The sequence below is a fragment of the Equus asinus genome, chromosome 20, assembly GCF_041296235.1.
Source record: "Equus asinus isolate D_3611 breed Donkey chromosome 20, EquAss-T2T_v2, whole genome shotgun sequence".
Classification (NCBI taxonomy): domain Eukaryota; kingdom Metazoa; phylum Chordata; class Mammalia; order Perissodactyla; family Equidae; genus Equus; species Equus asinus.
In genome coordinates this window covers 77,638,727-77,663,643 of record NC_091809.1, presented here as the reverse complement: position 1 = coordinate 77,663,643, position 24,917 = coordinate 77,638,727, and the positions used below count along the sequence as shown (strand labels likewise).

The 24,917-nt window shown below is 37.2% G+C and overlaps 1 long non-coding RNA gene across 1 annotated transcript in view; it reads right to left on the bottom strand.

Annotated features, from left to right (window-relative positions):
• Positions 1-24,917, bottom strand: part of LOC123279065 (uncharacterized) — a 1,363,420-nt gene that overhangs the window by 696,510 nt on the left and 641,993 nt on the right. The window contains exon 3 of the long non-coding RNA XR_006516888.2: positions 22,214-22,291. This is a non-coding gene — a long non-coding RNA (uncharacterized lncRNA). The remainder of the gene's footprint in view (positions 1-22,213; positions 22,292-24,917) is intronic.

The following is a 24,917-nucleotide window of genomic DNA, read 5'->3' as shown; positions in this document are numbered from 1 at the left end:
CAGGTGTCTTCACTTGCATGGGCTACTGTGACTACTGGGAATGGCTGGGAGTTACAGAGTTTCTAGGCACATTAAAAAACGTAAGTTTCGATAAGGAAGCATTTTCATTTAAGCATTTCTATATAAGCATTTCTGATTCACAAAGACAGCGACCTAAATCTCCAATGATCCAGTTATTATTTTGTGATTTCTTTTCTCATTCTAAGTAAATATGCACTATCTTACCTAATTGTGTATGTGTTTTCCTGAAAGAGGGCTCCTCAACTTTTGTAAGCTTCAGGTCTCAAAACACATGTCCCAGCCACTGCCTCCTTCCACTCAACAGGATTTCAAGACAAATATTCGGAATTATTGCCTGTCTTAGAACCCACCAGGGTTTGTCAGGTTTACAGATTTTTGGGGTTTTTTTGAGGAAAATTAGCCCTGAGCTAACATCTGCCGCCAATCCTTCTCTTTCTTGCTGAGGAAGACTGGCCCTGAGCTAACATCAGTGCCCATCTTCCTCTACTTTATATGTGGGATGCCTGCCACAGCATGGCTTGATCAGCAGTGTGCAGGTCCACACCTGGGATCTGAACTGGCAAACCCTGGGCCACCAAAATGGAAGGTGGGAACTTAATGGCTGTGCCACTGGGCTGGCCCCAGGTTTATAGTTTCTATATAAGCTCTTTCCACTCTCTGGAAGCCCTAGTTCCACTTTTCTGCTTGGCTGTCTCTTCCTATCATCTTCAATAATCAAAAACTGGGGCCTCACCTCTCACTTGGTTTGCGGGCCCCACTCTAGATCTTATCTCTGTCACACCATATGGTCTTTGAACTGTGTTTCCTTTTCTACCGGGTCTCTCCATCTCCAGTATTTCAATCTTCACTCCCCACCCAACCCAAGGCTGTCCTTATGGAGGGAAGACTATGTTTCCCTGCCTAATCCCTCAGTGCTTGATCTGCACTAAGCATGTAATTGTTATTTTTTAAATAAAGAATAACTGATTGGAGTGAATGGTTAAATTTCAAGTTATGATAAGTAAGAGAGAGAAAGGAGTTAATGGCATTAGTTTTGGTCACAAAACTCATTCAATTTTGTTCAAAATTAAGTTTCTCCTTTATACTATTATTTAAATGATTACATTTTCTATTTACATTTTTATTCTTGGAACCGTAAAGTGTGAGGGCACTGGGCCTAGTGAATAGATCCTGCTTGTAGGAATAGGATGAACCTGGGCTTGGATTCTGGCTGGATGGGCTTGAGAAAATGACAGGTTCTGTCTGAGACTTGGTTTCCTCAACTATAAAATGAACTTAATTTCAACCTCAGTGCTGTTATGAGGACTGAGTAGGATGATGCATTTGACAGTGTCTAGTAGATTGCCTGGTATGTAGTTGGGGCCCAGTAAATATTAAAATTAAACAAAATCAGAACAATGATAACAACAAAAAAACAAATAAAAATCACCTGGGGCACCAGATAGAACAATTAGAATTATTTCCATTTTATAGTTGAGGTTCAGAGACATCAAGTAACGGAGGACAAATGACAGAAGTACGTGAACTTAAACTACTTAATCTCTCTGAGCCTCGATCTCCCCATCAGAAAGTGGGGATAGAAACAGATAACGAATGCCTCGATTACTGTGAGAATAAACTGAAATAGCATGTGCCAGAGTGGCTGGGCAGTACTTAGGACAAAGTGAAAAGACAAGAAAAGAAAAGGAAGGAAAAACAAAGAGGTAAAGGAGAAAAAGGGAAGAAAACTACTCTGGGAATCAGAAAAGTAACTGTGTTTTCCTTTCGCAGTTGCAAAATGTGAGGCTTAGAATATGCAAATATCATGGCCAGTGTCACACAACTTACTGCTGCCAGAATGGAACTAGATTTGATTCTCCTCGCATCAAGTCTAGGCTGTTTCTATTGCCAAGCTCATCAGTGGCTCCTCGCCAAATGCATATCCCACGAGACATTGATTCCTAGCTGCTCTACAGAAGGTATATCAGTGTTACGGGCGGATCTGTATTCTAGCCATATAAAGTAACTTGGTTCCCATATCCCTTACTGGAATTACAGAAGGAGGGGATGCTAGGTCATATAGAGAGGCCCATAGGTCACTGCCAGCCAATAATTTACTTTTAAAATATTCCCCTGTAGAGAAAGGACTTCAATTTAATAAAGAGTCAAAAAATATAAAGACTTTGGCATGGTAGCCAAGAGGTCAAGTTCTGAAGTCAGTCTACCACTACCTTGGGCAAATCAAGTAAATTTCTTTTCTGTAAAATGGAGACAATAATTTCTACCTCTTGAGATTGCTGTGCATATTAAATGACACAACGCATGTAAAGTCCTCAGGACAGTGTCTGGAACAGCTCTCCATCAGTGTTAACTACCGAGGAGCCCAAGCACACCTGTGTAAAGGCTCCATTCCTGTGCAACCTCACGCACGTGCTCCCAGGGTTGTGGAATACTCTACATCAGCCCACACCTCAAATGGACTAGAATGTGGATTGCAGCATTGTATTTGTAAACGTCTCTACCGGAATTATTTTCATATATATTGTAAGTGTATGGTTTGATACATTTTTACGACTAAACACACACATGTAATAAATGCCCAAATCAAGACACAGGATGTTACCAGCACCCCGACACCCCTTATATCCTCATCCAGTCGCTATCCCACCCCTCATCCCGGAGTAACCTTGATCTTGAATTCCAACAACATCAACTAGGTTTGCCTGCTTTGAATTTAATATAAAATGGATTCTTACAATGTGTCCTCTGTTATCTGAATTTTTCCTAACATTAAGCTTATGAGATTCATCTATATTTGAGAATGTAGCTGTAGATCAGCAAATTCTGCATGCTTTATAGTACTCCATTGTGTGATGTGTCACAACTAATTTATCCATTTTATTGTGGATTGACATTTGTGTAATTTCCAATTTGGGGCTGTTACAAACAGACTTGCAACTAGTATGCAGATTTTGGTAGACACATGTATACACTCTGCTGAGTACACACCTAGAAGTGGATTGCTGAGGTTATACATATGTTCAGCTTTAGTAGATATTGTCAAATAGTTTTCAAAGTGGCTGTAGCAAATGACACTCCCAGCAGCAGTGAAGGAGAGCTCTGCTTCATCCATATCCTTGCCAACACTTGATATTTTCTATCTTGTTCATCTTAGCTATTACGCTGGGTATGTAGTGATATAGCATTAAGTTTTTAACTTACATTCCCTGATGACTAACGAGGTTGAGCATTTTTTCATACATTTCATTAGCCATTTGGATATACTCTTTTGTGAAGTACCCAAGTCCTTTGTCCATTTTTGTATTGAGTTGTACATCTTTTCCTATTGACTTATAGAAATTCTTTATATATTTTGGATACAAGTCCTTTGTCAGATATATGTATTGCAAGTATCTTTTCCACTCTGTGAATTTCCCTTTTTACTCTCCTGCTAAGTAGATGCTATTAACTATAAGATACTATAAGTTTTATCAAATCTTAGAAATTTGTTTTATGGGTTCTCTTAGCTCCATTAAGAGCAACCTTGGGGTCAGCCCCATAGCCAAGTGCTTAAGTTTGCACGCTCTGCTTCAGCAGCCCACGGTTTCACCAGTTTGAATCCTGGGCGCAGACATGGCACCACTCATCAAGCCATGCTGAGGCAGTGTCCCACATAACACAATCAGAAGGACTTACAACTAGAACATACAACTATGTACTGGGGGGCTTTGGGGAGAAGAAGAAGGAAAAACAAAAAGCAACCCCCTCCCCTCTTGTAAATAAAAGGAATGCAGAGAAATTCAAACAGTACAGTTACCTACTTAACTTCAGTGCCCTCATCCCAGGCCTGTGCTCCCCTCCTCTTTTATCTCCTGGAGGCCCAAGCTAATCTGTCTTCCCTTAGGTTTCCCTAGGCCTCTTTTATTTTCCTATTTCTTCCAAAATTAGTTTTAGCTATTAACATTTATGGTAGAATCATCAACATTAGAAGGGCAAAATAACATCACTCAGTAATTTAGGAAGAGAGAAGGGCAGATAACAAGGCAGATTGTAGGGAGAACCATTATATTTGGGAAGAGGTGAGAGGTTGCAAACAAGACTTTGTAAATGTAATTGGAGTTAAGTAGCACATTCAATAACTTGATGCATACGTAAGTAAACGATGATATTATTGTGGTCATTCACTCATTCGTTTATTAACTACCTATTGTTTTATATTGGTCTAATAGTTTTGCCTACATTTATTTGAGTGTTCATTGGATTTGTGCTCTCCAAAGTAAGGATTGGCAACTAGGTCAGTCTCAAAAAGCCTTTCCTACATCTTGCTACCATATAAGAGATATGATCTCTTCTGCCAAGGATCTCAAACTTGAGTGAGTAAGAGAGACATACCTCTATGGTCCTGAAAGGAATATGTTGCCATATTGTCAAAGACAGTGTTGTCTGCCCAGTGTTCTGGGAGCACAGAGATATTTAGTGTTGGGAGGAGGTGGGTTGACAATCAGAAGTAGCTGAAGCTAGGGCTTAAAAAATAAGGACTTCTTGAGGGAGAAATGGAAGAAAATGTTTTTTTCTCTTTTTTTTTTATTGTCAAGAATCACCCAAAAGGCAATGTGAATATAATCAGTGCTGCTTTACTCACATAAACCACCATTCACTTCAGGCAATGGGAGTTTGTAAGGTTGGGTTGTAGTAACACATGTTCATGGCAAGAGCACCTATGGTCTTAAATAACAGGGGATAAAGAATGTGTCTCTACCTTGTCTGTCTTTGGTGTATACTGACCATAGGTCAGGATTCTATCTCATAGAATCCTTGGGGGAAATAAGGCACAGAGGAATCCTAGTAGTGTGGCAGATGGGCCTTGCAGGTAGCATCAGAGGTGACAAATTAAACTCCAAGACCATCCATCAAACTGCAGAGGGCCTGGACAGGTCTTAGGTATTACTTCCAGCAAATGAATAATTAAATGTAAAATCTGCCCCAAAGGCTGAACCTTTTTATTTGGATTTCCTCCTCAAGTGCTTGGGTTATCTTCCATTAAAAAATACAACCACCACAAAAGTATTATATGGAAACACCACATATACACAAACACTAGAGTAAATACACAGAATACATACCTGCCCCCTAAGATACCCAAACATGCCCTTGTTAAAAGTTTAGAGCAGCGCTGTGCAATAGAAACAGAATGGAAGTCACATAAGAAGTTTTAAATGTTTTAGTAGTCGTACTAAAAAAAGTACAAAGAAAAGGTAAATTTGGGGGCCGACCCCGTGGTGCAGTGGTTAAGTTCACACACTCTGCTGTGGCAGCCCAGGGTTCTGCCAGTTTAGATCCTGGGCGCCGACCTAATAGCACTCATCAGGCCATGCTGAGGGGGCATCCCACATAGCAGAGCCAGAAGGACCTACAACTAGAATATGCAACTATGCACTGGGGGGCTTTGGGGAGAAGAAAAGAAAAAGAAGAAGATTGGCAACTGATGTTAGCTCAGGTGCCAATCTTAAAAAAAAAAAGGTAAATTTATTTTTAATAATATATTTTACTTAACCCAATATATCCAAAGTTTTCAATATATAATCAATAAGAAAATTATAAATGAGAATATTTTACATTCTTTTTTTGTATGCACTAAGTCTCCCAAGTCAGGTGTGTATTTACACTGAAAGCATATCTCATTTTAGACTGCCACATTTCAAGTGCTCAGAAGTCACAGGTGGCTAATAGCTACCATATTGGACAATAAGAATAATTTTAAAAGAAAGTATAAAAAATCAAGTTTAAAGTTAGTTACATCATTTTAAGAATACTTTGCGTATTATGTTTGATTTTAGAATAATTTCAAGTTTACAGAAAAGTTAGAAAGATAGTACAGTTTCTGTATACCCTTCACCCATTTTCTCCTACTGTTAACATCTTATATTAATATGACACATTTGTCACAATCAATGAACCAATATTGATATGTTCTTATTAACTAAACTCCATACCTTATTTGGAGTTTATTAGTTTTTCCTAATGTGCTTTTCCTGTTCTAGAATTCCATTCAGGATGCCACATTACATTTAGTTGTCATGTCTCCTTAGGCTCCTCTGGGCTGTGACAATTTATCAGATTTTCCTTTATGACCTTGACAGTTTTGAAGACTACTCTTCAGGTATTCTATAGAATCTTTCTCGATTTAGGTTTGTCTGACTTTTGTCTTGTGGTTAGCTGGGGTTATGGATTTTGGGCAGGAAGACCTCCACAGGTGAAGTGCTATTCTCAGCACATGTCAACAGTACATGTGATCAACATGTGACTTATCACTGATGATGTTAACGTTAATCAACAACCTAAGGGAGGGTTTTCCAAGATTCTCTACTGTAAAGTTATTCTCCCCCTTTCCATACTGTACTCTTTGTAAGCAAGTCACTAAGCATAGCCCATCATCAAGGAGTAGAGGGGCAAGTATTTACATAAATTATTTGAAATTCTCCTGTATGGGAGATTCATCTCTTCTCCCTTATTTATTTTTTATCCTATCATTTACTTATATCTGTATGGACTTCATTTTGTACTTGGGGGTATAGGTCAATACTACATTATTTATTTTGTTAGTCACATTGTTCCAGCTTGCCATCGGGAGCTCTTTGAGCTGGCTTCTGTGTCCCTTTGGCATAGTCTCATCATTTTGTGTTTTGAGCAATTCCTTCGTCTCTGGCACTACAAGATGGTCCAGGTTTATCTTACATATTCCATGCCCCAACTCTAAAAACAGCCATTTATCCAGGGCGTTTTGGTACCTTCTATTGGAGACTGGCATTGGAAACTGAGATTCGGGCCCTGGATCATATTATCTTTTCATGGGAGAGTTCTGTTATCTTCTATAAATGTATAGACTACTGTACAATTTGAGGGATTCAATATTTCAGGTTAAGCTTTCTGACTCGCATCTTTCGAACCAGTCTCTCACTCCTACAGCAGCTGTAGGCTGAGAAAACCTAGCTATATGTTACTCTTTCACACTGAACCCCTCTTTGTTCAAACGAAGATTGCCAGATGTTTTCACGTGTGCGTTAACACCTAACTGGAGACCTTCTCTGAAGCAATCAGAAGAGTTGAAAGAGAATTGAAAATTTCTGGTGAACATTTTCCATCAAAAGGTATTTCATAGATTTATCTATCCTCGTGGATTGGCTATTTGTTAGAATGTTTCACTTGAACTTGAAAAGAACTAGCTATGGAGATCTACACAACCAAACAGCAAAAACAAGCACATCCACGGTTTGTTCAGTGCTACTTGTCAGGCACTGGGCTGATTAATCTGCACCATGACCTCACTTAATGCTTAAAACAGCACTATGCATAGGTGCTATTTGCTATCACTATTATCTCTACTTTACAGTCAAGGAAACTGAACTTGAAAGATTAACTCGCCCATGGCTATACAGCGAGGGATGGACTGAGGTGGAGCTTTGAGTGCTAATCTCTCTGACTTCAATTAACCTCATTTGTCTAACCCCAATTAACCACTGTATAATATCACCTGGAACAGAGAGAGTCTCAGACTATACTGCTTCTTATAATTTTAAAAGGGATTCCAACTATTTGTGCTTGATATATGAGCCTTTACATGTAATTTTAAGAAGAAGAGAGAATTTGTTTTCAGAACACTCTCTTAAGTGTTGGCTCAGCAGTTGCAATCAACACAAACATGGCCGTAAAATTCAACCAAAACTGATCCATATAAAGACTTATGAGAAGAGACGGCATATTCTTTGGGGAATTCTCTGAGAAATCATGTTGTCTAATAAGAAAATTTATATTTGCTTTGCAATTCAATTTTATATAAGGATACTGATATAAATATGCAGCTTTAGTTAGTAGTAGAACTATACCAACAGATTTCCACTAATAAATGAATATTTCTTATTATTCTTTTCTTATTAGTTTTAGCTTAGAAAGCAGCATTGCAGAGTGGAAAACACATGGGTTTGGAAACCAGCGAGAACTTGATTCAAGTCCTGACCCTGTCATTTATTAATGATTTTAAGGAAGTTTCTTAAGTGTTCTGTGCCTCAGTTTCCTCAGTGGTAAAATGACAATAATAGAGGATTGTTATGAAGACTAAATAAGATAACACATGCAAAGGGCCTGACCAACAGTTAATCCCACTGGTCTGCAATGATACGTCCAACTGCAACACGACAACCTGCAATGTGTGCTGATCAGGTGCATAGCACATACTGCTGAGTTAGAAGTGGTTTGGATGCACGATGTCATGTAATCCTCACTGAAATCCTTTGAGGTGTGTATTACTGTTATGGTTGATTACAAATAAGGGAAAAAGATGTAGGGATGTGAAGTTTATCAGACACAGTATGGGAAAAGTCAGAATTTAAATCTAGTATTGTCTTAAGCCGAGGCATGAATTTTAATCCTTCTGCTTCACTAGTTTCCACTATGAGCTCCACGAACAACAGGACAGAGTCTATCCTGTTTCCACTGTATCCTTACTGTTCTGCTTAATGAATTATGATGCACATTAACTTTGATAAGTAACTGATGGATGAGGGAATGAGAAATGACTTCCTTTTTCTCTCTCCAGGACTAAATAAAATTTAGCCAAATTAGGCATTCCTTAATCCTTAGGCCCAGCTTTATTCCCTTTTCTTCTTTGCCTGCAAAAATTATTTTGTAACAAGCCTGAAACACTCACCGCTCAGTCCTTTGTGTGAAAATTGCATAAGCAGTCTCCAGATCCATCCAACTTATAATAAAAAGAGTAAATGACAAGTCTATTATTAAAGTTTTGATTAGTACTATTAGCCAAGGTCCAAAGAGGGTTTTTGTTCGATAGTTTTGAAAAACCAAAGCGGCAAATTTCATGTAGGTTTCTATGCATTTGCCACAGAATGAATGACTGACACTTCAGATTGTCAAAATGTCGAATTCCTTCAAAGCTTTCCAAACAGGATGGAATAGGGGGGACTGCTTTTCATGTTTCCAGACAGACTGCTAATTTTAAAGTTTAACCTCTCCTTTGCCAACTAATTTAAGTTTATTATTCCGGCTTTCTACTCTCTCTGCTGTTAGTGCTTCCATGAGAAACAATAACTGAGTTGGATTAGAGGAGCTGTTCTTGAACCAATAAGGAGCTCTGTGCCCACGTGTAGCATCGTGGCCTACTGAATTTATTGTCCCTAAGCAAGACAATGAATCCCCATTCTAATCACTTTTAATCTGTGCTGCTTTGGGGATGAACTTAGAATCCACCCGTGTTTTCAAATAAAGAGGTGTGGATGTAATCCACAAGTGGTACGGCATGCTTCCGCCACATGAAAGTATGGCTTGTTTGGCTTCCATTAAGAACCACCATGGCAGGCCCTGGCATGATATAACATCCGATCTATATTCTGATTTGAAGAAAATCATGAAAATTCTCCTTTGATTACATGAGTCCTAATCACCAATAGGCTTTGGAATGAGATTTGCATCCAGGTTGGGGATGGAATGCATAGTGAAAAGACAAATGGCCTTGAAATCAGACAGGCTTGGTTTTAAGTCATGGCTCTGCCCCTTACTAGCTTCTAGGCCAATGTGGGCTAATTTGTTTCAACAGCTGCAGAGTAAATCCCTACCCCCACCAGCACTTTTTCAAATATATGCTAATTGGTATCACTGGAAATCCTGCAGAGATTATTTGGAACATTTGTTGCAATTCCATTACTATGTTTAAAAAAAAATGTGTGCTGCTCGTCCTATCCCTTCACTGCTGCCAGTCGTGTTGCTAAAATGCAAATCATGCCACGGCCCCACTCGCAGGCTCTACATTGCCCGATGAATATAGTCCAAGGCCCCAAGCAGACTGGGGAAAAGCCTGGTGCACCACCATGGCGGTCCCCACCATTGCCTGCCTCAGTCTCCATTTTTCAGCTCTTTCAAACCTCTGTGCTTTACATGATTGATAATCCTTGACATATGTCTATACTCATGAAGCCATCACCAGTACAAAGGTAATGACTATATCCATCACCCCAAAAGTTTCTCTTGCCCCCTTTAATCCCACTCTCCTGCCTGCTTCCCAGTCCCCAGGTAACAATTGATTCATTTTCTGTTGCTATCAATTAGTTTGCACTTTCTAGAATTTTATATAAATGGAAATCAAACAGTATGTACTCTTTTTTTATCTCGCTTCTTTATCTCAGAATAAATAATATGAGATTCATGTATATTGCTGCATATGTCAGCAGTTCATTCCTTTTTATTGCCTGTTATTGAATGATTCTGTTGTTTGGCTGTACCGTAGTTGGTACATCCATTCACCTGTTGATGGTTGTTTCCAGTTTTGGTATATTACAAATAACGTAACTACGAACATTCATCTGGGAGTCTTTGTATAGATGTATACTTTCATTTTTCTTGGCTAAATACCTAAGATTGTAATAGCTGTGTTGATGGGAGTTATGTTTAACTTTTTAAGAAATCATCAAAATGTTTTCCCAAGGGTTTGTACCATTTCACATGCCTACCAGCAGTATATAAAATTTCCAGTTTCTCCGCATCCTTACCAACAAATAGTGTCATCATTCATTTTAATTTTAGACATTCTAATAGGTGTGTAATAGCATCTTTTCTGGTTTTAATTTATATTTCCTTAATGATTAGTGACAAATGCTTATTTACCATCTGTAATTATTCTTTGGTGAAGTATCTGTAAAATTCTTTGCCTGTTTTTTATTGGTTTGTTTGACTTCTTATAAGGACATTTGGAGAGCTCTTTATATATCCTGGAATAAAATCTGTTATCAGATATTTGATTTGCAAATACTTTTTCCAAGTCTGTGGCTTTTTAAATATTCTCTTAGCAGTGTCATTCAAAGAGCAAAAGTATTTAATTGTGATTAAGTCCAATTTGTGAATTATTATTAATTTTTTTTGGTGAGGAAGATCTGCCCTGAGTGATCATCCATTGGCAATCCTTCTCCTTTTTTCTTTTGCTTGAGGAAGACCAGCCCTGAGCTAACATCTGTGCCAATCCTCCTCGACTTTACATGTGAGATGCCTCCACAGCATGGCTGACAAGTGATTTAGGTCTGCACCTGGGATCCAAACCCATGAACCTGGGCCACCAAAGCAGAAGGTGCTGTCCTTAACCACTATGCCATGGGGCTGGTCCCTCACATTTTTGATGCTATTTTAAACAGCATGTTAAAAATCAAATTTCAATTTGCCCTTGTATCCTACAACCTAGATAAACTTATGTAGAGATAATAGATTTTTTGTAGCTTCTCTACAAAAAAAGCATTTTTGGGGGTTCTCCACATAGATGATCATGTCATCTGCAAACAATAACAGTTTTAATTTTTCCATTCCAATCTGGATATCTTTCTTTCCCTCTCTTTATTTTCCTTTTTTATTTCTAATGCATACACTAGAATCTTCAGCCATGTGTTAAATGTAAGCGGGGAAGGCAAAATTCTTACCTTGCTCCTGATCTTCAGGGGAGACAATATCTTTCACTATTCTCTGCCCCTTCACTGGTTGAAGAAGTTTCCTTCTAGTCCAAGTTTAATAGGAGTTTTTATCAGGAATATATGTTAGAGTTTTTAAAATACTTTTCCTGCCTCTATTGAGATGATTATGTGGTTCACTAAGTCAACCTTGTATTGCTGTAATAAACCTCAATTGTATAGCGTGTGTGATCCATATTATATATTGTCAGATTTCATTTGCTAAAATTTTGTTAAGAATTTTTGCATCTATGTTTGTGAGGGATGTTAATCTGTAGTAATGTTTTTGTCTGGTTTAGGTATTAAGGTAATTCTGGCTTCAAATAATTAGTTGAGAAACATAGCTGTTCAATTTTCTATAAGAATTTGTATAGAGTTGCTATTATTTCTCTTTTAAATGTTTGGTGGAATTTATAAGTAAAGCCCTTGTAGGGGAGGAAGAATATTCTTCTACTGTCTAGGTTTTTACAGCTGGCCTAAGAATTAAACTGACATAAGACAGAGCAACAGGAGAAAATCAAAGTATACTAACATGTTTACATGGGAGAAACCCAGGATATCTGAGTAACTGGCCAATAAAGGCCAAAGCCACTACCTTAAATACCATCTTCAGCTAAAGACAAAAGAGGGTGTTGGGCATGGTGGTTTGGGACTTCACAGAGGAGGAAGGCAATTCACATGGAGATGGAAAAGCAAAGATTTGGTAAACAAATGATGAACATGCCTTGCAGAGATAATGGGACATGGAGAGGACTTTGATTAAATGGCCCTTAACAGGTTTCTCCCTGTCTAGCACACCTAATTTATATTATACTGTACTTATCTTTTGGTACTAACTCCTTCCTGGAACAGGCCTTCCATCTTAAATTCTCTTAAGCAGTTAGATGGAAGGTCAAAATTTCTTTCTGACTCTTTTGTTTTTAAAAACAATCGAGCCACAGAGACACATTTTGGGGTGGCAAATTTTGATACCCCACACCCTCTTGGCATGGACTTTTCTTTGTGGGGAGGTTATTAACTATAAACTCAATTTCTTTAACATTTATAGTGTCACTTAATTTATCTATTTCTTCTTGAGAGTATTAGTCTCCTAGGGCGACTGTGACAAACTGACACAAACTAGGTGACATGAAACAACAAAAATTTATTTTCTCACTTTTCTGGTGGTCAGAAGTTGAAATCAAGGTTCCAGCAGAGCCAAACTCTCTCTGAGAGCTCTAGAGAGAACCCTTCCTTGCCTCTTCCAACTTGCAGTGGCTCCTTGGCTTACGGCAGCATAACTGCAATCTTTGCCTCAGTCTTCACATAGCTTTCTTCTCTGTGTCTCTCTGTGTGTAAATCGCTGTCTCTTTTCTCTTATAAAGACATCAGTCATTGGATTTAAGGTCCGCTCTAAATCCTGGAAGATTTCATCTTGAGATCCTTACCTAACTACATCTACAAAGACTCTAATTTGGGGGATACTATTTAACACACTGCAGTGAGCTTTGCTAAGTTGTGTCTTTCAAGAGATTTGTCCATTTCATCTAAGTTGTCAAATTTATTGGTATGGTTCATAATATTCACTGTCACATCTTGATATTGGTAATGTGTGTTTATTCTCTTTTCCTTCTAGATCAATCTGGCTAGAGGTTTATCAATTTTATTGATCTTTCTGAGGAATAAGCTTTCTGGTCTCATAGATTTTCTCTATTGTTTTTCTGTCTTCTATCTCATTGAGGAGATCATTGACTCTATTATTTCCTGTCTTTTGCTTACCTTGCATTTAATTTACTCTTCTTTTATACGGTTCTTAAAGTGGAAACTGAGGTCATAATTTTGACTTTTCTTATTGTCTAAAATAGGTATTTAGTGCTACAAAATTTCCTCTATGTTCTGTCTTAGCTAAATCCCATGAATTTTGATATGTTGCATTTTCATTTTCATCCAGTTCAAAATAATTCCTAACTTCCCTCTTTATTTCTTCTTTGGGCCACGGGTTATTGAGAAGTGTGTTATTTAGTGTTCCAAAGTTGGAGATTTTCCAGATATCTTTTGTTATTGATTTCTAATTTAATTTCATTGTGGTCATAGAAGATATATGTGTAATGTAAATTATTTTAAATTTATTGAAACATTTGTTATGGCCAGAATATGATCTATCTTGCTAAATGTTCTGTGGGCACTTGAAAAGAACCTATATTCTGCTCCTGGTGAGTGGAGTAGTCTATAAATGTTAATTATGCCAAGTGAGTTTCTAGTGTTCAAATCATCTATAACCTTACTGATTTTCTCTTGACTTGTCCTATTTGTTTCAAGAGAGAGGCATTGAAATTTCTAATTATGATTATAGATTTATTGATTACTTGCAGTTCCAATACATTTTACTTCATATATTTTGAAGCTCTGTTATCAGGTACATAATGGTTTAGAATCATTATTTCCACTTTATGAGTTGACTCCTTTAACATTATGAAATGACCCTCTTTTTTTAAAAAAAAAAAAGATTTTTTTATTTTTTCCTTTTTCTCCCCAAAGCCCCCCAGTACATAGTTGTATATTCTTCCTTGTGGGTCCTTCTAGTTGTGGCATGTGGGATGCTGCCTCAGCGTGATTTGATGAGCAGTCCCATGTCTGCGCCCAGGATTTGAACCAACGAAACACTGGTCCGCCTGCAGCGGAGCGCGCGAGCTTAACCACTCGGCTGCGGGGCCAGCCCCATGAAATGAGCCTCTTTATTCCTGGTAATAGTCTTTGCCTGAAACCTAATTTGTCTGATATATTTACTGCAGCTTTCTTTTGCTTAGAGTTAGCATGATATATTTTTCCCATTTTCTTTTACTTTTAACCTATTTGTATCTCTATATTTAATGTATGTTACTTATGGTTGATACATGCTTTTTATCCAATCTGACAATCTCTTGACTTCTAATTGGGGTGTTTAGTCCATTTATATTTAATGAGGTTATTGATACAGTTAGCTTCAAATCTACCATCATGCTTTTTTTTTATATATAACTACTTATCCCATATAATCTTTGCAGCCTTTTTCCTCTTATTATGTCTTCTTTTGGATTAACTATGTTCTTTTGCTTTTTACTTTCTTTTTTTAGCTACACCTGGCTTATTATTTTGATAGTTGCTTTAGAGTTTATAGTATACATTTTTGACTAGTTAGTCTACCTTCAGATGCTATGATAACACTGTATGCATAGTATAAGAACCGTACGACAATATACTGCCATTTCTTCCCTCCTGGCCTTTTGCTATTATTGTCATACATTTGACTCCTATGTATGTTATAAAACTCATTACATTGTTAATACTTTTCTTTAAACAATTAATTACCTTTTAAATATATTTAAAAATAAGACACTTTTTAAAAAATATTTACCCATGTAGTTACCATTTCTGATGTTTTGCATTTCTTTTTGTGGGTATGTGTGTGTTAATAATTTTTGATCTTTCAGTGCAAATACTGCACCCACAAGTTAAATATAAGAAACTTGTCTTTCCATGTCATGACTTAAAACAATTTTTAATGGATTTACTGAAATATAATTCTTGTATGATATAATTCCCCATTTAAAGTGTATAATCAATGATGTTTAGTATATTCACAAAGTTGTGAAACCATCACTACAATCTAATTTTATGAACTTTTTATTACAAAAAAATAAAAATAAACTTTGTACCCATTATCAGTCACTCCCTATTTCCTCCCAATTCTCTTCCTACCCACTCCTGGGTAAACCTTAATCTACTTCCTTCTCTGTATATTTATCTATTCTGGATCTTTCATGTAAGTGGAATCATGACCATTATTGGTTTTTTATGGTCTGTTGTAGCTGGCTTATTTTACTTAACATAATGTTTTCAAGTTTCCTCCATGTTGCAGCACATATCAATGCTTCATTCCTTTTTATTGTTGAATACTTTTCCATTGCATGAAAGTACCATATTTTGTTAACTTACTCATCAGTTGATGGAAATGTAAGTTGTTTCTACTCTTTGGCCGTTATGACTACTGCTATAATGAACATTTGTGTACAAAGTTTAGTATGAAGACATTTTGAAATTTCTTGGGTATATAACTAGGACTGAAATTGCTAGGAGTCATATAATAATTCTATATTTAACATTTTTGAAGACCTGTCAAAGTGTTTTCCAAAGTGGCTATACCATTCTTAATCCCTACCAGCAACATATGAGAATTCCAATTTGTATGTATTCTCCCCAACACTTGTTATTATCCTTAATTTTTGTTATAGTCATCCTAGTGTGTGTGAAGTAACATCATATCATGTTTTTGATTTGCATTTCCTGTTGGGTAATGCACATTTTCCCATGTGCTTTTTGATCATTTGTACACTATCTTTAGAGAAATGTCTATCCATATCCTTTTCCCATTTTTTATTGGATTATTTATCTTTCTATTATTGAGCCGTGATCATCATTTATACATTCTGAATATGAATTCCTTATCAGGGATATGATTTTCAAATATTTTGTCTCATTCAGTGGGTTTTCTTTTCACTTAATTGACAATATTGTCTACAGCACAAAACTCCTTAACTTTGTGAAGTTTGATTTATCTATTTCTTCATTTGTCACTTATACTTTTGGTGTCATATCTAAGAAGACTTTGATTAGGAAACAATTTACACCAGCCACTGGTCTAAGCCCTGGGATACACCCATAATCAAAAAAGACATAGTGCCTGCTTTCACGTAGATTATGTTCAGTAGGAGTGCAGGCATTTATTCAAATGAACACACAAATACATAATTGCAAATTAGTTAGTGCTGTAAAGGAAAAGACAGAGCTATGAGGAAATATAACAGGGGACCAAACATGGGTGTTTGTGTGTGTGTGTGTGTCTGTGCATATGTGTGCCTGTGTTTTGGGAGGAAGTCATCAAAGAAGTGTTTCCTGGTGAAACAATATTTTAATTGAGGACTGTAAGACCTAAAAGAAAAAATTACAATGGAGAAAATTTTCTATGCAGAAAGGACCTGAGCAGGCACGTCACCTAGAGGAACTGAAAATGAACAGCATTGAGTTGAGAGAGAGCAGGGGTGCATCAGACGAGGCTGCAGAAGTAAGCAGGAGTAATAGCATGCAGAGTCTTGTAAATCACATTAAGGACTTTAATATTTTCTCTAAAAGCAATAGGGAGTGATTTGAGGGTTAATCGCTTTGGCTGCAGAATGGAAACAGATTGTGGAGTGAATAAGTGGCAGAAAGAAGACTAGTTAGCAGGCAAGTGCAGTCATTCAGGAAAGAGATAATGGTGGCATGGAGTATGGTAATAGCGGTGGAGTTGAAGAAAAGTAAGGAAACTGTAGAGATCTTTACTTTAAAAGGAATAGAGGGGCTGGCCAGGTTGCATAGTGGTTAAGGTAGCGCACTCTGCTTTGGTGGCCCGAGTTCGCAGCTTCAGATCCTGGGCGCAGACCTAGCACTGCTCGTCAAGCCATGCTGTGGAAGCATCCCACACAAAATAGAGGAAGATGGGCACAGATGCTAGCTCAGTAACAGTCTTCCTCAAGCAAAAAGAGGAAGATTGGCCACAGATGTTAGCACAGGGCCAAGCTTCCTTGCAAAAAACAAAAGAAAGAATGAAACAGAGCTTGGCCTTAGATAGGATATTGGGATGTAGCACAAGTGATTGATTGCTATCTTTGTGTTAGAAAGAAGAAGGCATCCTCTGATTCTTGAGTCTTGAAGTTAGCTTATCTGGTTCCCAAACATTTACTCGTTCCTCAACAAGATTGTGTATCTGACCTTCTTGCTTTGTCTGCTTACAGATGTGACCTCATTAACTTCTGATTTCTGGTCTTTTCTCCTGTATACAGACTCCATATTACCTTTCAGATACAATACTTGATACAGGTCCTCAAGTACTAATATTGCATCCTCTTCTCTGCTACTATGCATTCATCTCCTTAGATTATTTTTCCTCTGGCAGCCAATGATATAATCCGTACAACCAAGTTCTATCTTCTAGACTTTACCAAGTACTAGATTATGTGACTGACATTCTTCCAGGCAATACCCTAGAATGTGGAAGAGGCAAGGGGAATTTTCCTCCCTGACCTTTGAACACTGGTCTCAAGTAGAGATCATCAAGTCTTATAACTGGAATGTAATCTTAACAGCTCTGGAACTGTGACACCTCCACAATGGGAATATCCTCCAAGTTTCCAGCACCTCCTCATCCTCCATTTCTAGTCAAATCACCCACTCACCACACCCTCTACAGAACAAAATAAAATATTTAATGTCTCTTTCAGATATAAAAATTGATGAGCTTCTTTCTAATGTTGAAGCTTTAGGGAATGTGATATATAATTACCTTCTCCTAAAATTCCACATACTACAGCTCCAAAGTTGGCAGTGCATATCCCTGTAATTACTTCTATAGGTAATTACATTTACATAATACTTATATGATTTTATTTACAGAATATCTAAGGTGATGATTCATTTTACAGAAACTTCTTAGATGTCCCAAACAGGACACACTAGATCTATACTTATTTCTTACATGAATGATAGGGAAAAAAAATAAGTATATAAATATCTATTAGCTTGTCATAGTTAGGCAAGTATATAGAAATTTGGGAATTGATATTCACATAGACATAAATATAACAAAAAAGAGTAGAAAAGCCATACCATGTCAGAGTGACAAATCATCGTTTCCATATAATATCAAGAGAGAGATATGTTACATCCCAAGTATAAGCAACATGAAAGCACTCCATAATGATAATGAAAATCAAATGCATGGATTTTCCCCTAGAGTTGCATATATTCCATCCCAGGTGTGTGTGTGTGCAAAACCCAGTGGGTTTCAATGCATAATGAGAAGATTTAAGGCTTTCGAGCCAACTATATCTGGGTTCAAATCTTAGCTGTGCAACTTTCAGCTGAATGATCTCAGATAAGTTATTTAGTCCCTCTGAATCTAATTTTCCCATCAAAGTTCAGATAATAATACATCCTTCAGAGTGCTGCTATAAGGATTAAATAAGATAACTAATAGAAATCAAAGAGTGCTTAGTATATGGCAGGTGATCAGCAAATGTTAGTTTCATTCTTCCTCTTAATTCTTTTCTTTACAGAAATTTATGTATCTTCATATCAGTTTTGCCCATTGGTAAATAAGCCATTTAGTTAAAATTATTTTATGTATGAAGCTAATTTCCAAAGAATTTGCTTAATACAGAGGTTTTCACACTTCAGTGAATATCAGAATCCCCCAGAGGGCTTGCTGTTCCATAAATTGCTGGGCTCCACCACCAGAGTGTTTGATTCACATGGTCTGGGTAAGCTCAAGAATTTGTATTGACAAAAAGTTATGCTAATGCTGCTGACTGGGAACCACAGTTTGAGAACTGCTGTTGTAATACATGTGCAACCACCAAAATGATATGATTGGCAAAAAAGGAGGGAAGCCCACATTTTCCACAACCATATTTGCTATCCTAAACTTTGAATGGATTCTTCAGAGTCAGCATGATCCAGCAGATGGGAGTCAGCCTATCCAGACTTCTCTGTCTCTCAATGTGTTGACACTGGGCATGTCACTTCTCTATTCTTGGATTGAGTTTCTCCATCCTAAAGTTTAAAGGACTGGAGTAGGTCATTGTTTTCTAAATTGTGTTCTCTAATCATTGGGGGTCTTCAGAGAAAATTCGGGGATGGTGTTGGTGGGAGAGTTGAACAAACAAGAATCTGAGCCTTTCCCATTCCCAAATAAATCAGCTCTCCTTGTATAACTTTTATATATAGTGTAGTTCCACATAAGAAACCAAACCAAATCAAACAAAACAAATCCAAACAAACAATCTAGTCTGAAAAAACTTTGGGCTAGGTGATATCCATGGTCACTTTTACCGTAGTGTTCTCAGATATTGAACTCCATATATGGAACATTCTATACTCCTAGTTTTCTGTGTTTGCGATGATAATCAATAGTGATAAAGACCTGAGGCTCTGCAAATCTTCAAACTCCGAGCTATCTTTGGTGCACTTTTAGTGATAAGGTTTTGTTCAATTCCAACTATTTAAAAATAGATAAGCCATTCTTATTCCTTGTGATGACTCTGTTAATCTATATCCATATCTACCACTCTGATTAATAATCTAAACAATTTCATAATACAGTCAACATTTTTGAGCGCTTGCTCTGAGCTACCCAGTATACTAAGAGCTTGAAATCCATTACCTAGTGCAATCCTTGGAGACACCCTTTGGGGTAATATCATTGTTCCCACCTGCAAAGGAAGCAGCTGTAGCAAAAGGAGATTAAATTACTTGTTCCTGACTCACAGCCAGTGAAAGATGAGGCGAGACGTGATCCTAAGTCTACTTGTTTCTAACGTTTATGCTGTATTTATGCTGTAAAAAGATTCAAGTGGTCAGGTAGTTATCAAATGGGACAACCAAAATAGATCTGTTTGTCTGATGACAAAAAAAATTAAAAGAAAGGACAAAGATATTCAGTCCCAATGTGAGAGGAGCTAGCCTTCACAGAGGCCTTTCCTCCAGGGCGTAGGAAGGAGAAGGGTTGAAATGGTTTGCCCAGAATCATGAAGGCAGTCATATGAACTTTGAAACACTCTTACTTTATTGTTTGTTGTGTTTTCCAAATGTGAGTTTGGTCAAAAGCCTTTAGGTTAAATTAATGGCATTAAAACAAACAAAAGTATATGTCAAGTAAATGCCATGGTCAAAAGTAGTAAGAAGTGTGTGTGTGGTTGGGGTGAGTATGCTATGAAATAGTGAAGGCATCAGGGAACACAGAAATCCCACTGTAGCACCACCTCTTTGACCAGAAAGACCAATAACCTCTTAATCACGGATATTGACTCCAAAGATGCTTCATTTTTAACCTTCTAATTGCATATGAATAAAGCTTAGTAAAGCAGATTAGACCCATGGCCCATAATCTAAAGAGATCTAGAGAGTGATTTTATACAAACCCTGAGCAGATCAGTAGTCAAAGGACTCATTCTAATGGAAAGATATGCATCCCTCTTTTTTTTTGAGGAAGATTAGCCCTGAGCTAACTGCTGCCAATCCTCTTCTTTTTGCTGAGGAAGACTGGTCCTGAGCTAACATCCATGCCCATCTTCCTCTACTTTATATATGGGATGCCCACCACAGCACAGCGCACCAAGTGGTGCCATGTCTGCACCCCGGATCTGAACCGGCAATTCCCAGGCCGCCGGGAGGTGGAACATGCGAACCTAACTGCTGCACCACCGGGCTGGCCCCCATCCCTATTCTTAATAATTGTTTAAGTAATCCAGACAATAAACAAGGGGCTACCCCAAATGAGACTGATGATTGAGACTGTTGTAGTCAGAAAGTCACATGCTATCACTCTTGATGTGATGGTAACTTACATCATACATTGGGATTTTAAGCTTGACTCTATTGTTCTTCCTCAGGACATTGGCTAACCAGGAACCCACCCCCAGTCTAGCCTGCTCATCTATATTCTGCAGCTTTATGCATTACTTATTCTCAGCAAGTCTTTGTGAAGGTTGAAGAGAAGGGATTACTGCAAAATTTATTTAAATAAAAGGTATGAATTACCATACTGATTTTATAAACAAACAAACAAATGGGAATCACCTTGGCCTCAATTCTTTCCTCAACTTTGAAATTAATGTCAATTCATTGACACATACATTATATTTTTAAATTTTTCTCATGACCTAATAAATTGGAAATCTCAGTGAAAAATACTAAATAGGGAATATACTTAGAAATAAGAGATAGGTATGACCAATATGAGAGAAATCAGTTAGCTGTTATAAAATCTTTGTATTTTGACAACTAAATGTCATAAACAATTGATTTTTATAGGATTTTCAGCCAACAAGCAGAGGAATATCTAATATCAATAAGAATGGTAGTATTCTAATAGATGATGATAATCCATTCACAGGCTTTTCTAATCCTGCTGTCAATATACTGAGGCACTGATGCACTTGGCATGAAATTCTGATTGTTTTGTTTTCCCTTCCCATGTTTCTCCCAGTCTCTTTGTCAAAATCACCATCCATAAAAGCAAATGATATTTCATTTTCCCAACATACCACAGTTGTGTGTCTATTCTCCAGAGTGGACAGTGCAGCTATTTCCAGATATCATGTACTTTGCAGGTCACACATCTTTACAACTTTCACTAGTACCTGATTTCTCCTTCACAAAAATTTGTATCCCACCATCTTGAAAAATACAATCAAAGACTGAGTATTCAGTTTAATTTGTGGTTTTAACCCCTACATTTTCACATTGAAGGGAAACATCTGTCCTACTAATCATTGTTACTTTCATTTCAACAGACAATGCAATCAAATACTGATTAGAATAAGATGCTGCGAGCTTCCAGAGCATATCAAACAGAAGAACAATGAACCCCCCGATTATACTAGAAGGACTGTGACTAAAGGCATTTAGACAGAATATGTGTTGATAGGGTAATTATTAGGTGGAGTAAATTGCAATGTAGAAGCTTTAACAAGTACTTGTATAAATAGTTTCTTTTCCACAAAAGAGATCTTGTAGTAGAGAAAAAATGGTCCCTTGCTTCTAGTAATTTCTAAAATCAATTGCCTCAAGTTCTATTGTAAGAACATTTTTAAAGTTTCACTCTGAAGTGCATTATATGTATTTAATTTTCACTGGGTTCTTTTTGGTCCTGGAAACCATACCTGATGCGGTGGTTTCTTCTTTACCCCGTGCAGTGAGAATCGATAGATTGATGCCGTGAGACAGCTACCTGGGGTGATCTAAAATGAAAAAGGCATTTTGAAATTAGGAGAAGAAACCTGCAAACTTCAATAATGATGGCCTCATAATAGGATGCTTTTCAGTCAATCAACAATATTTATAGTACATGCACTGTTCCCTGAGCCCAGTTCCATGTGGGCATCGAAGTGCAAAAGAGAGAGTGGAAAGAACCTAGTTTGATGCCTCTAAACATTTATGAAATGGATGGATGAGCAAATAAAAACGGAAAAAGTTAATCCTTTCTCTGGATAAGTTTATGAATTACTTGAGAAAGAAAAAATAACATGAAAAAGATCTATTAATCACAGTATATTAAATATATAAATCTGAATTATATGAAATTTCTACAAATTTTGGAACTGAAGATGAGAGAAAAGTAAAATTTGAATACGATTAGAGACAAGGCTTCCCAGAAAATAGATTACTTCTGGAGAACCTACCAAAACCACCTAGATCACATACTCTAAACACTAATTCTAGAGAGCAGATGGTCCCTGGAAGGAAAGAGAAAGTTGATCACACACACACATACATGTACCCATACATATGTACACATATGTACATGTATTTATATCTAATTCAACATTAATGATTTGATATTGTGAGTGTGTTAGCTTAAGATATAAATCTCAGTTATTCTAATCAAAAATCACATTCTATGGCATTCACTTGGCATTACATCAGAAAGACCATCCTCCAGACTCAACTCTAGGGCTTCCTTATGCATCTCTCCATCATCACTTGAGCCTTTGGTAATTAACCTGATGACTGTCCAAAAAGAATCTGCATTGGTGAAATCAGTGGCTTATTAATTAGCATGATGACTGTTAGAAGTAGGTTCTCACTGGTGAAATTGGAGGTATTTAGACATGAGGATTTGCTCACATACTTCAGTAAGTCTCTCCTCTCCTTTCAGAATCACAATATAAGAATTCAGTGAACAATTCTTAACTATAGCCTTAACTATATCCCTTAAACTATATCCTCAAGGACAGTGGCCACAGCTTGATCCTAAAGTGATCTGTGCTTAGCCTGCAGTGTAGGAGAATTTGTGATTGCCTGATGATGACTACAAGAGTTATCTCTGTTCACATCCAGCCCAAGTGAATTTTTCATACCAGGTGGTGGTCAGAACAACTAAAACTTCCACATGACTTTATTGAGATTACAATATAGAATACATAAACTGTTCTTTGAATGATTGCTAATGAATGTATTTAATAAATTTCTGTGAGCATGGCAGAATCCGGTTTGACTTGTTTTTATTATAACTTGATATCAAAATTACAGACATAGCTGACCCTTATCTGAAACTTTTTCAATAGCTCACACTATCTACTAGAAAATGAACCTAGGGATTGGGCGTGACCTAATTGGCATAAATCAGCTTGCATGAATGATCTGAGCATAGCTCTACTAATTTCCAAGTCCGCCCCACTGATTCCTTTTCTTGAGGGGGTTCTCCAAAGATTAATCATTTCAACCCAGAAGGAGTCATTGAACATATGCTCTTTGCTAGGCTCTGAATTTAGCACTGATTATACAGAGATATGCAAGTCAAAATCACTATTTTCTTGGAATTCACAGTCTAGTAAGGGAGCCAGACAGTTCATAAGATAATTATGGTTGAGTATGATAAGAAGAGAGTGATATAGGCTAATAGCTAAGAGGAAAATTACAGATAGATATATGACTGTGGATAAGTTACTAAATCCCCCTGAGTTTTATTTTCTTATATGTATGATAGGAGTAAAAATATTTAATGTATACACAAAGTTTAGCACAGCAGCTGGCGCATAGTGAGTGGTCCTCAATGGTCATGGTTACTATTTTGTGAAGTGCATTGATATATATGTATTTATTTAATCATTCAATAAATATTTTTATTTTCATCACTTACTCTATGCCAAGCAAAGAGAAAGAGAGACACAGTCGCTGCCATTTTAAAGTTTTTGGAGATGTATATACACTGTGGATGCATAAAGGAAACGAAATTTCTGAGATCTTGTTGTGCTAGATGTATGATTTTAAGAAGCTTATTCAAGAAATCGTTTTGTGTGTGTGCTTGTGAGGAAGATTGGCCCTGAGCTAACATCTGTTACCAATCTTCTTTTTGCTCGAGGAAGATTGTCGCTGAGCAAACATCTATGCCAATCCTCCTCTACTTTGTATGTGGGATGCCACCACAGCATGGCTTGATGAATGTCATGTAGGTCTGTGCCTTGGATCCTAACCTGTGAACCCTGTTCTGTCAAAGTGGAGCATGTGAACTTAACCACTACACCACCCGGCCAGCCCCCAGGAAATCACTTTTATCTCTTAAAAATCTCCTATTCTAATACTGTTATTTCCACGGCAATTAGTATTGTTGGTGGACACCATTTACAGTAGTGTCAAACCCAGGTCTTCTAGTGCTATCACCTTATGTTGACCACTAGCTGTGGATAGGTACGAGACCATTCACCAAAGGTGATAGTCAAAGCAAAGATATGAGTGGACAATGGCTAAAGGAGATTGATAAAAATGTGAGCCAACGAAATTAAGACTTTACGTTTTATTCTTCTTTATTATATTTGCAGTTAAGAAAATACCTGGTAAATAGTGAGTAATTATGCAAATCGAATT